Here is a 14,375-nt window from a genome sequence, read left to right on the forward strand (position 1 = left end):
ACCACCAAGATCGGAGTAGCCCAGTCAGATGCCATGAAGATGGAAAACAGAGCAAGTGAAGCTCTACGCTGTCACGCCCCCAAACCAGAACGGCGGAAACGTTCAGGGGCGGAGGACGTCATATTCAGTATCATAACAGTTCATAGAAAAGAAAGTACATGTGACAACCCGATATTTCAAGACGATATGTTGGGACGCAAGTCAAATTAAGGTCAAAATTTAACTTTCCTAAAATCTTATTTGGGGTAAATAAAGTAGAAGGAATAGTATCAAGGTTTCCAAGCATATAAAGAACGCTAAAATCCGAGTTATAACGAAGGAGTTATGACCATTCTAAGTTTTTCCGACAGAAAAACGGCAATACGAAATTACGTAAAAACTCGAATCGGAGATCGAGCGACTTTTGGCCGGAATGACCTAAACGGGAATTGAAGGTCTCGTTATTGGTATTTCAGCGGTAAAAAGTCTGGCAAAAACCGACGTCAGATAAAGATGTTGTGAATTTTTAAAGAAATTCCTTAATCACGTCATTTTAATAAATAAATAATAAAAATTACTTCATAATTTGCCAACGGAATCTAAACGAAAGTTGTAGATCATAGTCTCACCTTCGCGTGGATATAAAGAACGTCGAAAACGGAGTTCGTATGAAGGAGATATGAATTTTTTAAGTTTATTTAATATAATTATAAATTTAAATAACAACTCCCGGTATTATCCGAAGGGGAGTCATCGGATAGGGCCGGAGTACGCCCTGCGTACCCACGTACGCCCCGCGTACTCAGATCGAAGGCCTCGGATCGTCCACGTCGCCCTATGCGAAGCTACCGACCCGCCATCCGACCCGCTCCATCCGACATACGTAAGCAGTGACGTTTCGTACGCGCTGCGTACCCTCGTACGCCCAGCGTACCGAGGCGGTTCAACACCCCTATAAAAGGGATGCGAGGGCTTCCGAGAAATTTGCTAAATTCTTCTCTTTTCTCTTGCGTCTTGCCTCGTTTTCCGTGCCCGTTCAAACCCGAAGCTCTGGCCTTTTTGCTCAAGTCCTGAGGGTCGATTTTACTCCCGAGATTCCCGAGAATCCCGAGAAAAATCCGTTTCCCGAGACGAAACTCTGCCCGGTTTTCCATCTCACTATCTTCAAACTTTCAGGTGAGTTCATACCCCTATAATCCACACTTTTAAATGTTTTATAAATATTTTTATATGCTTTTAAGGGGGGGAATACAAGTAAAACACACGATGATTATCGTATGTTATATAAAGTTTCGTTTTATACTTTTTATCAACGGAATCTTATGTGATTTATAATTATTATAAAGAAACTTTCGTATGCAAAATGTATCACGATAACATCATATCTTTTGAAATGAAAAGTGTTGTTATTTATATATAAATCAAACACACTGCTTATACTGTATGTATATGTGTCCACCTATCATACTACAAACATACGATTATTTTGGCACGAAAAACATCAATATTTTGGGATACTTCTTGTTAATAAATCAATCTTATGTGATTTATAACTAGTATACAAATGGATTTACTACAAGTTTAACAGTTTCACTAAACATATTACTTCAAATGACTTTCTTAAACGTTTTTACATGATTAAAGCTCGTTATCAAACTGTCTTACATACTGTAAGCTTCCTTTCAAAATCGGTTACAAAGGTGTTTTCAAACAATGGTTTTCCGTGTACTTGAACTGTCTTATCAAACAAAATACTTTCAATCATTTTATAAATGGACATCAAGTCACAAATTCTTTATTAGACTTTTTCAACGATTTTACAAAACTTCTTTATGCTTTTATATTATAAATTGCATGCCTCTGTGTGTATAGTTATATAAGAAATGTTTAAAAGACTTAGAAAGGCTATCCACCCTATTTCCTTTTCGCGCCTTGAGATGTGGTCTGGTGGGATATTGGGTATTCGTCCGAAAGTCGTTTAAATATTAGTTATATATCATGTATACATATATGGTCATAAATGTTCCATCAGTTAATTTAGTTCCGATACAAATAGATATCAATGGTGTATAAACCTACTTTGTCACTCATCAATTACATCCTAGTAAACTATTATAGGAATAGTTTAGAGTAAACAAAACATTTTCCCTACTACAAGAAATTACACCAGAGTCAGTTCATTCATGAGTCCATACTACATGTTATATGAAAGAATACTCTTACATGAATACTTATACATGAATACTTTTACATAGACACTATATGGCAGATTACTACTACATGTTATATAAAAGAATACTCTTACATGAATACTTATACATGAATACTTTTACATAGACATTATATGGCAAATTACTATTACATGTTATATGTCTAGATACGGTTATATTGTTCGCCTTTCTATCTTTACCTTGTAATTCAATCACATCATCGACGAGATAGACTGGGACTTTATCTCCTAGTACCACATCATACTTTGAGGGACTAACCATTCCGACAACCACTGCTAGCTACAGAGGTAAATGAACAATCTACGGATGTTTTAGGTTGATACCATTATGGGTATACATAAGGGACTAACTATTCCTAAACCCGGCTGTTAGCAACAGAGGTAAATGAACAGTCTACGGATGTTCTAGGTTGATACCATTTCAGGTATACTTAAGAGACTACTAATAAGAGTTAAACAAGGAAAAACCATCACATTTTCAAGAGATGCGTACTTTCAAAACAGTCAGGTCTAGGTAAAAGACTACTTTCAAAACATTCGAGTCTTGGTAGAAGACTACTTTTATACTAGTAGGAAATATGGGATTTTCTAGAGCTTTTCATACTTATACTAAATGTTTCATCATTCATTTACCCGTCTTTCATATCAACTAATCAAAGCAATGACATTAAATACTTATGAACTCACCAGCTTAAATGCTAATCTACTCTTTCAAAATAACTTGTATTCTCAGGTTACAAATAGGCAGGTGTCGATACAAGGTTCAGAGAAGACGGAGCAGTCAAGACTCGTCTTTTATTTTGATAAGTTATCATCATGTCTTGTTCTATGAAAGAAAACACTTGTAACTAAAATTATACTATTAATGCAATGGATGATGTTGTTGCTTGTTTACTACTTTACATTTGTTGTGATGCATACATGACGTCCTCCGCCCCAGAACGTTTCCGCCGTTCTCGGTTTTGGGGTGTGACAGTACACACCACCATACATATATAAAGGTTTTAAAAATATTTACATCATTGTATTCATTACATGCTCAAAAGATAAATGCATAAACATCTTTCAAAAGAAGTAATTAACGCCAGCGCGTTAATCCCTAAAAGTTGATTTCCAAACCTGCTTAGCGGTTCCCTGAGAATACAAGTTATTTCCAAGAGAAAGTGTCAACAATTAAGTTGGTGAGTTCATAAGTGGTTTAGAAAGTTTGTATGCCATTCCAAATTGAGTGTATGTTTTCCAAGAAAATCCCTTATTTCCTTATAAAAGTGTGAAATGCATGAGAATATATGTATTGAATAATATAGATAGTTGAATCAAGAAAATCCCGTATTTTCCTATTAGTTGTTTGTTGTGTATACATGGAAAATCCCATATTTTCCTAAAGTAATAGTTAGCCTAATGTCCCAGACTAAAAACCGAAAGCAAAAGACATGCTTTAGAAGGTTGAAGCATAGATTTATATAATGAAACCTATTAGAAGATTTCAGTTTGTTAGATGAAGAATAGTTTTAATAACTACTCATTCATCAATCAGAAGTACTATAATAATTGTATATCCGATGAGTTTTATAACCATACTAAACATAATATGCCTGTAGCGACGTTCTTCAGGCGTCGTAGCGTTACGACAAACTGTCACCCCAAAGGACGGACTGTAGCTAACAGTCAGAGCGCGGGATCATGACTTCCCGTATAGATCTATACTTATTTGACACGTTCTCCGAACAGGAGACTCTGGTTATAAACAGGACTTGTAGCGATACCTTCTAGCAAAAAGGCAGTGTTTGAAGATGTACTTGTCTCATGGATTCTCAACTAAGTCTGTATTAAAGTAATAGTTTTGTATGCAAAGATCATCATTTCTCACAAAGTTTTGACAATGCATAAATCATAAGTTTTTAAAATATATTAAAACGGTTTAACAACGAAGGATACTTTGGAATTTCTAAATACTTTGTATAAATCTAGTGCATGCAAAGTATGACAAGAGTTTTCACATAATAGTAATAAATCACAAGTGATTCATTTGATAAAAACGAGTAAAGTGAAATTTTTGATGTAGAAGACAAGTTTGTAAACAAAACATATATATGTATATGGTTATATATATGTATAAGTTTTAAAAGATGATTTGGTATGTTTCGTAATTGTTGTTCATATTCTTACGTTTTTATTAGAAAGTTTGCATGAAATAATCCTTAAGTTTGATACTAAAGACCTTTTTGTACTTATCACTTTTGTAAAAATGGTAATTAAACATATTTAAATGATCGTGTTTTAACTTCCTTAATGTATAAACATTGCTCAAAAATGTTAGAAGGTGTTAATAAATCTATAAACCACTTTTGACAGTTTTACCCTTTACTGTCCCTGTTTTTAGAAAACTCATAGAAAAATCATCGTAAGTCAAAAACTGAATCCGTCACCTCTGAGAGTTTATAAAATGAGTTTACTTTGTTTCCAATTTTTATTATGATTTTTAGTGGTCTCAAACTAGTGTGAAAATGAACATCTTCACAGACTAGTCCGAAATCACTTCTGAAATGACAGACAATTTTATAAAAATTGCCATAAATTGTAGAAAAATCGTATGAACGCGTGCGAGTAGTCCTTAGAAAGGTATAAACTTGAACTATTTGCATATTGTATAGTTTTGAAATATATTAAGTTTAAGATGGTCAAAACAGTCCGTGAACAGGACTCAACTTTTCTGTAGAAAGCTGTCATTTAAATTTAACTTATGTTTAGTGTTCTAACTTGTATTCCCCCCCCCCCTTAAAACTTGAAGAAAACATGAAAATGTAGGGGTATGAACTCACCTTATGTGAATAATTGAAGAATGGAAGGTTGAAGATGAACTTTTGGTTGTTGGTTTGATGCTCCAAAACAGCCACTCTTTTGGCTATGTTGCTGTCACGAAAATTTCACAGCAAAAGAGCAAGAAAAAGGGTAGTTTACTCACTGTTTTGAATCAATAATTTTGAGTATCATAACAAGTAACTTCCAGGGGTATTTTGTGGTAAAAATATCAAGCAAAAAGGAAGGTGTAGATGGGTAAAATGGTGGCTGGAACACAAAAGGGAGAGCAGCCCTTTAGTTCATGGTTTTGATGGCTTTGGAAGGAAGTTCTTGTGCTTGAAAATGAGATGAAGGTTGAGAGTAATTCCCTGGAGTATTGGCTAGTCAAATGAGGGTAAAATGAAGAGGAAATTTCGTGGATATGAAGGAGGAAAGAGTGGAAGAGGATAAGGGGACAAAACCTAAACTAGCTTGTGATGGGATGTGAGTTTAAGTGATGTGATCTTGTCTAGCCACTTGCTTGGGTGGTTGCTTAGAGATAGGGTTAGTTAACTAACTAACTACTAGTTATTTAGTTAGTTAGGAGTTCTAGTTAAGGAGAGGGAATGTCTTAATCTTGAAAATTAGAAGAGGGATTAATAAGCATTCTTAGTAAAATGTCTTAAGTGATTAAGCACTTATTATTTAAGTTGGCACTTATCACCACCAATTCTCTTATCTTAATTGATTTAGAAATCATATTCCTTACATGAAATCACTTTAAGTAATGACCCATAACTAGTCATTCACTAGATAATAATACATATGTACAAATACATACATGTATATTTAGTATAAAATAACAATGTAGTTTTTGTGTATTTGAACTTTAATGTTTATGTTTTATTCTTTTTATTCAAAAACACTTATATACATTTTAATTATACCTTATAATAATTCATTTTATATTTTAATTTATTTAAATATAAAATTTATTGACCAATGTATAATTTCGTGACATTTAACCGGTTAACCATATCGTTAAACACGTTTTGTCACTTTGGTTCGTATATTTGTCGAATTTAGATCTTACACAACTATTAAGCACACATTTTACATAGAACCTAAATTAATTATCAACTAGATACATGTTGATACAAAAATTAAGTTTGTTGCGTTCAAATGATGTTATATGCTAATTTCACAAACCGGTGATGGTTCATAGCCATACATCATAACGAAATTTATCAATAGCTACTTGTTTTATATTTCACAATAACTTATTTAAATAAAAGCGGTTAAATTCCTTCAACCATTCTTGATAAAATACTCATATTGCTTAATAATCAAAACATAACATCGTACGATCGTTCCTATTTTTACCAATTGTTACATACGCGGAATGGAAAAGAATCTAGAGGTGAGAGAGAACGGAGTATACTATTTCATGAACCGTATTTGGGTCCCTAAACTCGGAGGATTTAGGGAGGCAGTCATGAAGGAAGCTCACAAGACGCGATACTCCATCCATCCCGGTTCGGACAAGATGTATTTAGATGTTAAACAATATTATTGGTGGCCTAACATGAAGGCAGAGATTGCCACCTACGTCGGTAAGTGCCTTACTTGCATTAGGAATAAGAACATAACGCCGAACCAAACAAGATAACGCTAGTATCCCGGTTAATTCAGGACTGTACTTAGCGGTATCAAGGAGTGGATGTGGCCTGATCAACTACATTCCCTCCAAGGTATAACTAACACATGTTCTAATGAGATCGCGATAGCTAGGGAACCTAAAAACAAACCCCTTTATCACCAAAAGAGAAGAACGTCTGTTTAGTCTATATCATAGTTGTAGAGTCGTAGGAGTAACGATAGTTTATACCTTCCCCCAGTCTTCATGACGGGAGAGCAGCCGGGTATCCAGTTTCATCAAGTCCTAGTGGCTCACGAGATGCTTGAAGATGAACCAGAAGGGAATCCGGAGGAAGCACATGACGTCGAACCTGATGAATACATAGACACCGACTACGAGTTCAGGGAGATCGACGATGACATCGAGGAAGGACAAGACCCGGACAAAGATCACGCCACGTCGTTCGTGGACGAGGCGCAACCAGACCACCCCGCCCCACCAATGAACCCCCCAAGGGAGAACCGCTCTCCCGAAGATGAGATCGCCGCCCTGCGGCACCAGTTGTACGCCATGGAGGCACGTGCAGTGCGAGCTGAGCACGAGAGGGATGAGGTTATTGGAGACATGACGAAGATGGCTCAGTTACTGGCACAACACTTCGGCATATGGCCCTTCCACTACATAGGACGCACCATGGAGTGTTAGGGATAGACTTATATTACTAGGTCATTAGGAACTATGCTATGTACCCCGGCTCTATGTTTAAGTGACTACACTACTCATAGAGTCGTTATGCTGTCGAACTAGTGTCACTCATGTATGCTCTTACGAGCAAAATTTTCATGTATCAAATGCGGATAATATTAGTAAACTTTTACGTGCTTTGTTATGATATTACAAATTGCTATGTGTTGCGAATCTATGATTGTATGCTACATGATAGAAGTACTTAAGTTCGTGCCATACACCTAGTCAGTAGGATCACAACCACACGGAAGCCACGTACACTCAACATCTTTCCGTTTCATGACAAAAAGATGCCTCACCGACCTACTCGCGGAAACCCTGGACCAACCCCACCAGAAGTTGACTTAGCTGCATTCCAGGCAGTGGTCTCTCCTGCGGTCACTGCAGCGATGGCACAAATTCATCAAGGGAACAATGGAGGAGTCAACGGGCAAGGTGCCGGGAGTTCGAACAACGGAATGAATCAAGGACCCACCAAAATATGTACCTACAAGGATTTCACAAACGCTAAACCACGAACCTTTAACGGCACTGGAGGGGTGATTACTCTAAAGCGATGGATCGAGAAGGTGGAATCGGTATTCGAGATATGCGATTGTCCTGAGGAGATGAAGGTGAAGTTCCCAGCCTGCACATTTTTCGAACAAGCGCTCACTTGGTGGAACGGACACGTGGAAGCCATGACACTCCCTGTAGCCAACTCCATGCCGTGGTCGGAAATGAAAGAAATGCTGATGGCTGAATACTGCCCACGAGGTGAGATTCAGAAAATGGAGCAAGAGCTGTGGAACCTCACTGTGCGGAATGCAGATATCGATGCCTACATATCGAGATTTAGTGAACTATCTCTGTTATGCCCGGGTATGATCACCTCGGAAGGATAGAAGATCGAGCGATTCATCTGGGGACTAACCTCTCCGATCCAAGGAAACGTGATAGCTGCAAATCCCGAAACTTTCGACAGTGCTAAAAGATTGGCAAAGAAGCTGTATGAACACAACAATAAGAAGGGGGGAAGCCAACGGAGACTGAGGCCAAGAAGGAAAGTGATGGCAAGAAAGGGAAAAACAACAAAAGGAAGGGGCGTCAAGGCTCCGAGACTTCTAAGAAGCAGCAGACAGTGGCGGTTAATGATGCCACCGCGCAAGTCCCAGCTACACCACATGCTCCAGCCTTAGTTGCCCCAAATGCTCCTAGACCTTATTCCGGTAATCTTCCCAAGTGCAACAAGTGCGGTTTCCATCATAATGGAGAATGCAAGGAGTTGCAGTGCACCAGTTGCAATCGGAAGGGACACACGGCGAGGTACTGCAGGACCTACCCTCCTCAAAATCAACAACAGGGAAACAACAACAACAACAACAACCGCAACAACAACAACATCAATGTTGGGGGCAACAACGCCGGTCCTAGCCACACATGCTATGGGTGCGGAAGGACTGGGCATTTTCGTCGCGATTGCCCTAACAACAACAATCCCGGAAATGGAGGAACGAGAAGGGTGCTGGCCATGGGTCAGGGGGAAGCAATTCAGGATCCCGCAGTTGTTACCTATACGTTTCCCCTAAACCACACTTATGCATGCATCCTATTTGACACCGGAGCGGAGCGAAGTTTCGTAAGCAATAATTTTAAGCATTTATTAAAACAACAACCCCAGAAGCTCAATGAAACCTTTACGGTGGAAATGGCCAATGGGAAAACCGAATCCACAGGGGAAATCTACATCGGATGTACCCTAACCCTGAACCAACACGTCTTTCGAATAGACTTAATGCCTATGTCCATTAGGAGTTTCGATGTGATTATTGGCATGGATTGGTTAAGCCTCTACCATGCTGAGATTATGTGTCACGAGAAGGCCGTTCTCCTTCTCCTTCCTAATCACGAAACCCTAGTTATTTACGGAGACAAACCTAGCACGAACCTTCGCCTCATCTCGTGCATCCAGGCACAAAAACATCTACGAAAGAAAGGTTTGACATTTCTGGCTCACATAGTGGATAAAACCAAGGAAGAGACTAACATTCAAGATATTCCAGTAGCACGTGAATTTCCAGACGTATTTCCTGAAGATCTTCCTGGAGTACCCCCAGAGAGGCAAGTTGAATTCCGAATTGATCTCGTTCCAAGAGCAACCCCTCTCGCTAAATCACCCTACCGGCTAGCTCCTACTGAAATGCAGGAATTGTCCAGTCAACTCAGCGAACTCCTGGACAAGGGATTCATCCGACCTAGTTACTCACCATGGGGAGCTCCGGTCCTATTTGTCAAAAAGAAGGACGGATCTTTTAGGATGTGCATCGATTACAGAGAGTTAAACAAACTCACTGTCAAAAATCGCTATCCACTCCCACGAATCGACGATCTATTTGACCAGCTCCAAGGAGCTAGTTACTTCTCTAAGATAGATCTAAGGTCCGGATACCATTAACTCAAAGCCCGGGAAGAGGATATTCCTAAAACCGCTTTCCGAACTCGTTATGGACATTATGAATTTGTCGTAATGCCCTTTGGTCTAACAAATGCCACTGCCACATTTATGGATCTGATGAACCGAATCTGTCAACCATTCCTCGACAACTTTGTCATTGTCTTCATTGATGGCATTCTCGTCTATTCCCGAAGGGAGGAAGAGCATGGTCAACATCTCCGACAAATTCTAGAAACTCTGCGATCAGAAAAGCTGTACGCAAAACTCTCCAAGTGTGAGTTCTGGCTCCGTAGTGTGAACTTCCTAGGTCATGTTGTTAGTAAAGAAGGAATTCATGTGGATCCTTCCAAGGTCAAAGCCGTCGAAGGATGGGCCGTCCCGACAACACCCACGGAAATCCGTCAATTCTTTGGTCTAGCAGGCTATTATAGGAGATTCATTCAAAACTTCTCTAAGATCGCCAAGCCACTTACCTCACATACACAAAAGGGCGTACCATTCAAATGGACGGACAAACAAGAGGTTGCATTCCGAACCCTAAAGCAAGCCCTCTATAGTGCCCCGGTACTATCTCTACCGGAGGGAACGGAAGATTTCGTGGTCTGCTGTGACGCGTCAAATCAAGGCTTAGGTTGCGTTCTCATGCAGCGTGGAAGAGTGATAGCTTACGCATCCCACCAACTAAAGGCGCACAAAGTGAATTATACAACCCATGATCTGGAATTGGGAGCCGTGGTCTTTGCTCTGAAAATTTGGAGGCATTACCTTTATGGTACGAAGTGCACCATCTTCACGGACCACAAAAGTCTCCAGCATATCTTGAATCAAAAAGAGCTGAATATGAGGCAATGAATATGGGTCGAATTATTAAACGATTACGAGTGTGAAATCAAGTACCACCCGGGCAAGGCCAATGTGGTAGCTGACGCATTGAGCCGGAAGGAGTACTCTAATCGTCGTGCGAAAACTCTCTCGATAACCATCCAATCTCACTTAACCACCAAGATCGGAGTAGCCCAGTCAGATGCCATGAAGATGGAAAACAGAGCAAGCGAAGCTCTACGCGGGATGGAAAAGAATCTAGAGGTGAGAGAGAACGGAGTATACTATTTCATGAACCGTATTTGGGTCCCTAAACTCGGAGGATTTAGGGAGGCAGTCATGAAGGAAGCTCACAAGACGCGATACTCCATCCATCCTGGTTCGGACAAGATGTATTTAGATGTTAAAAAATATTATTGGTGGCCTAACATGAAGGCAGAGATTGCCACCTACTCAAGCAAATATGTCTTCATTGTGAGAAGCTGAACTAGCATATAATGCTACGCTCATACTACCAGGCATAACCTAAATAGTTTGTCCTACTACTGTCTACTCATTACTAGCATGCAATCCTCATAAGCTGAAGCACATAAAGCAGGCACATAAGGCATCACTCCTAGATCCTTAGTCCTATTCTAGCATGCTGTTCTACTGAAACCGTTGAACATAACATAAACTTGTATGGGTACTTTGGGGAATACTTACTTGAGCTTGGCCGGTCGCGCACATCACACACTTCGTTCTTTCTTAAAACTCTTTACTTAACCCCTTTATAAAGCTTTTTCTTTTTCGAAATTCCTTAATCCCTCGATTTGAGTTCAGACACCCCGAAGGTGTGTCTGAATCCCTCAAACCAGGGCTCTGATACCAACTTGTAACGCCCCGAAATACGAGCCACAAATTTCATTTTTTAATTAAGTGACTTGCAAAATATTTGTAACAAAATATCATTCGACCATATCATTTAATAAAACATGTCTCGTGTCTGTAAACCAAAACGTAAATCATAATAATATCAGAGTACAAATCCCAGAATGTCTCATAGCGCGGAAAAACAAGAACGTGTGTGTGATATGCCGCTACCGCGCCAGCTCCTTCCCCTTGGCTGAAGAGGTACCTGAAACAACAACTAAAAACCGTAAGCACGAAGCTTAGTGAGTTCCCCCACTGTACCACATACCATATGATCACATATCATACATATATTGTCGGGCATATCTGGGTGCCCGACCTACCCCTTCGGTCCTCTCGACCGGATATTAGCTAGCATATCTGTGTGCCGGCCTCCCCTTCGGTCCTCTCGATCGGATACTAACTAGCATATTTGGGTGCTGGTCTCCCCTTCGGTCCTCTCGACCGGATGCCGGGGACTATTTCACCCCCTACTACTACCATATAACACATATCACATAATCTATCTAGCATGGCTAGGCATGACTACCCTTTCGACCCTATCAACCGGTAAACCGGGGACTATCTCCCCCACTGTCACTAGCACATAGCATCATATCATACTAGTACATAAGCATAACGCAGGTGATAGCAACCCTAGATGAATATCACAAAGACAATCATCTAATCATACTACTCCTACTAGTGGGCCGACATTGTAGCCGTAGACCCACTGCAACTGGAAGGTAACTCACCTCGAAAGTAGCTGCTGAAAATCTGCTTGCTGAGCGCCTGACTGCTGAACCGGTAATCCTCCAGCTATAAATCATGAACATAGATTAGACACTGATAAATACCCTTAGGTCAAATGACTGACCCTCCCCTGGTCCAAGGTCAACTCCGTGGTCAAAGTCAACTTCCAGTTGACTGGACTCACCGAGTCATGACATAGACTCGCCGAGTCCTTCACTTACTAACCCGGTCCTACTCGACAAGTCCTTCTTCCCACTCACTGAGTCACCCCTTAACTCACTACTTGGGATGATTGAACTGACTCGCGACCCGACTCGTTGAGTCCAAGAACAACTCGCCGAGTCCCCACGAGCAGATCTCTTGCTCGCTTCCAAATCCTCAGCAGAGCATCTTTTTTTTTGAGGATTTGGGTTTCTAGGACTATTGCTACACGCTAAATTGCTAATTCCACGTGTAGATACGAAGGGTTGGACCTCCAACACTTAAACCCCTCTCACGCAGTAACAGTTCATCTGACTCGCCGAGTTTGAAGAACAACTCGTCGAGTACCAGGCAATCTTCATAGGACTCGCCGAGTTGTTCATCCAACTCGCCGAGTCTAAGGCCATCTTCATAGAACTCGCCGAGTTCCGCTTTGGGACTCGCCGAGTCCCTTCGACCCACTTCCCATACAGACCAAATCTGAGACATGCAACGCTTCCAAACCATATATCTATGTTCCTAGGGCATGATTATCACGTAAAGTTGCAAACTTTACGTGCATGCATGGCCCTACAAGCTCCAAAAGTCAAATCCAAGCTTTTTATGAGGTCAAAAACTAAATGGGGACCTCAATCATTCCAACCACGTAAACTTTATACTCCTAATACGTCCATAAGGTCTAGATCTGAAGTCCTTTTGGATCATTAAGCACAAACACAAGGAGTATGGTGTTTTAGGGCTTGAAAACCACCATTTTAGGGACAAAAAGGGATCTAATGAACTAATGATCAAGGTAGGGACTTTTCTACCTGAATGGAAGCCTCTTGCAGGGTAGATGCCGGATCTACTTCCCCTCCTTACACTCCTCCACCTCTTTCTTCTTCTCTTAAGCTTCAAACTTCCTTCAAAAGGCCAAAATCACTCACAAGGTCAAAAAGGGGCTAGGGTTTCACTCTTCAGCTCTCTCGAAGTGTTAGGGACAAATGAAGCCAAGTTAAAGCGTTTAAATAGGGTGTAAACACCCGGATTAGGGTTTTTGCCCAAACAGGGTCTACTCGCCGAGTCCAAAGTTCAGTCCTCGCGTCTTATCCCACTCCTACTCGGCGAGTTGGTCCATCAACTTGCTGAGTCCAAGGCAAAAATGCATTATTTTAAAAAATGTTAATTACAAGGAGTACGTACCGGGAACCAGGTGCTACAGCCTCCCTTGTCCCTAACACTTCCAGAGAGCTGTAGAGCGAAACCCTAGCCCCCATATTGTCCTTGTGAGTGATTTTTGGATTTTTTAAGGAAGTTTGGAGCTTAAGAGAAGAAGAAGGAGGTTGAAGAGTGCAAGGAGGGGAGTATATCCGAATTCTACACTGTGAGAAGCTTCCATTCAGGTAGAAAAGTCCCTACCTTGATCACTAGTTCATTAGATCCCCTTTTTATCCCTAATTGGTTGTTTTCAAGCCGAAAAACCTCAAACTCCATGTGTTTATGCTCTATGTTTTGAAAGGACTTCAAATCTGGACCTTATGGACGTCTTAAAAGTGTAAAGTCTCTATGGCTGAAGTGATTAAGGTCTCTATTGAGTGTATGACCTAATAAAGAGCTTGGAATTGCCTTTTGGACCTCATAGGGCCATGCATGCACGTAAAGTTTGCAACTTTACGTGATAAGCATGCCCTAGGAACATAGATATATGGTTTGGAACCGTTGCATGTCTCAGATTTGGTCTGTATGAGAAAAAGGGCTGAAGGGACTCGGCGAGTTGCAAGGTGGACTCGGTGAGTTCTATGAAGATGGTCTTAGACTCGACGAGTTGGATGAACAAATTGGCGAGTCCTATGAAGATTGCCTGGAACTCGACGGGTTGTTCTTCAAACTCGGCGAGTCATATGAACTGTTACTGAGTT

The sequence above is a fragment of the Lactuca sativa genome, chromosome 1 (genome assembly GCF_002870075.4).
Source record: "Lactuca sativa cultivar Salinas chromosome 1, Lsat_Salinas_v11, whole genome shotgun sequence".
NCBI classification, from domain to species: Eukaryota; Viridiplantae; Streptophyta; class Magnoliopsida; order Asterales; family Asteraceae; genus Lactuca; species Lactuca sativa.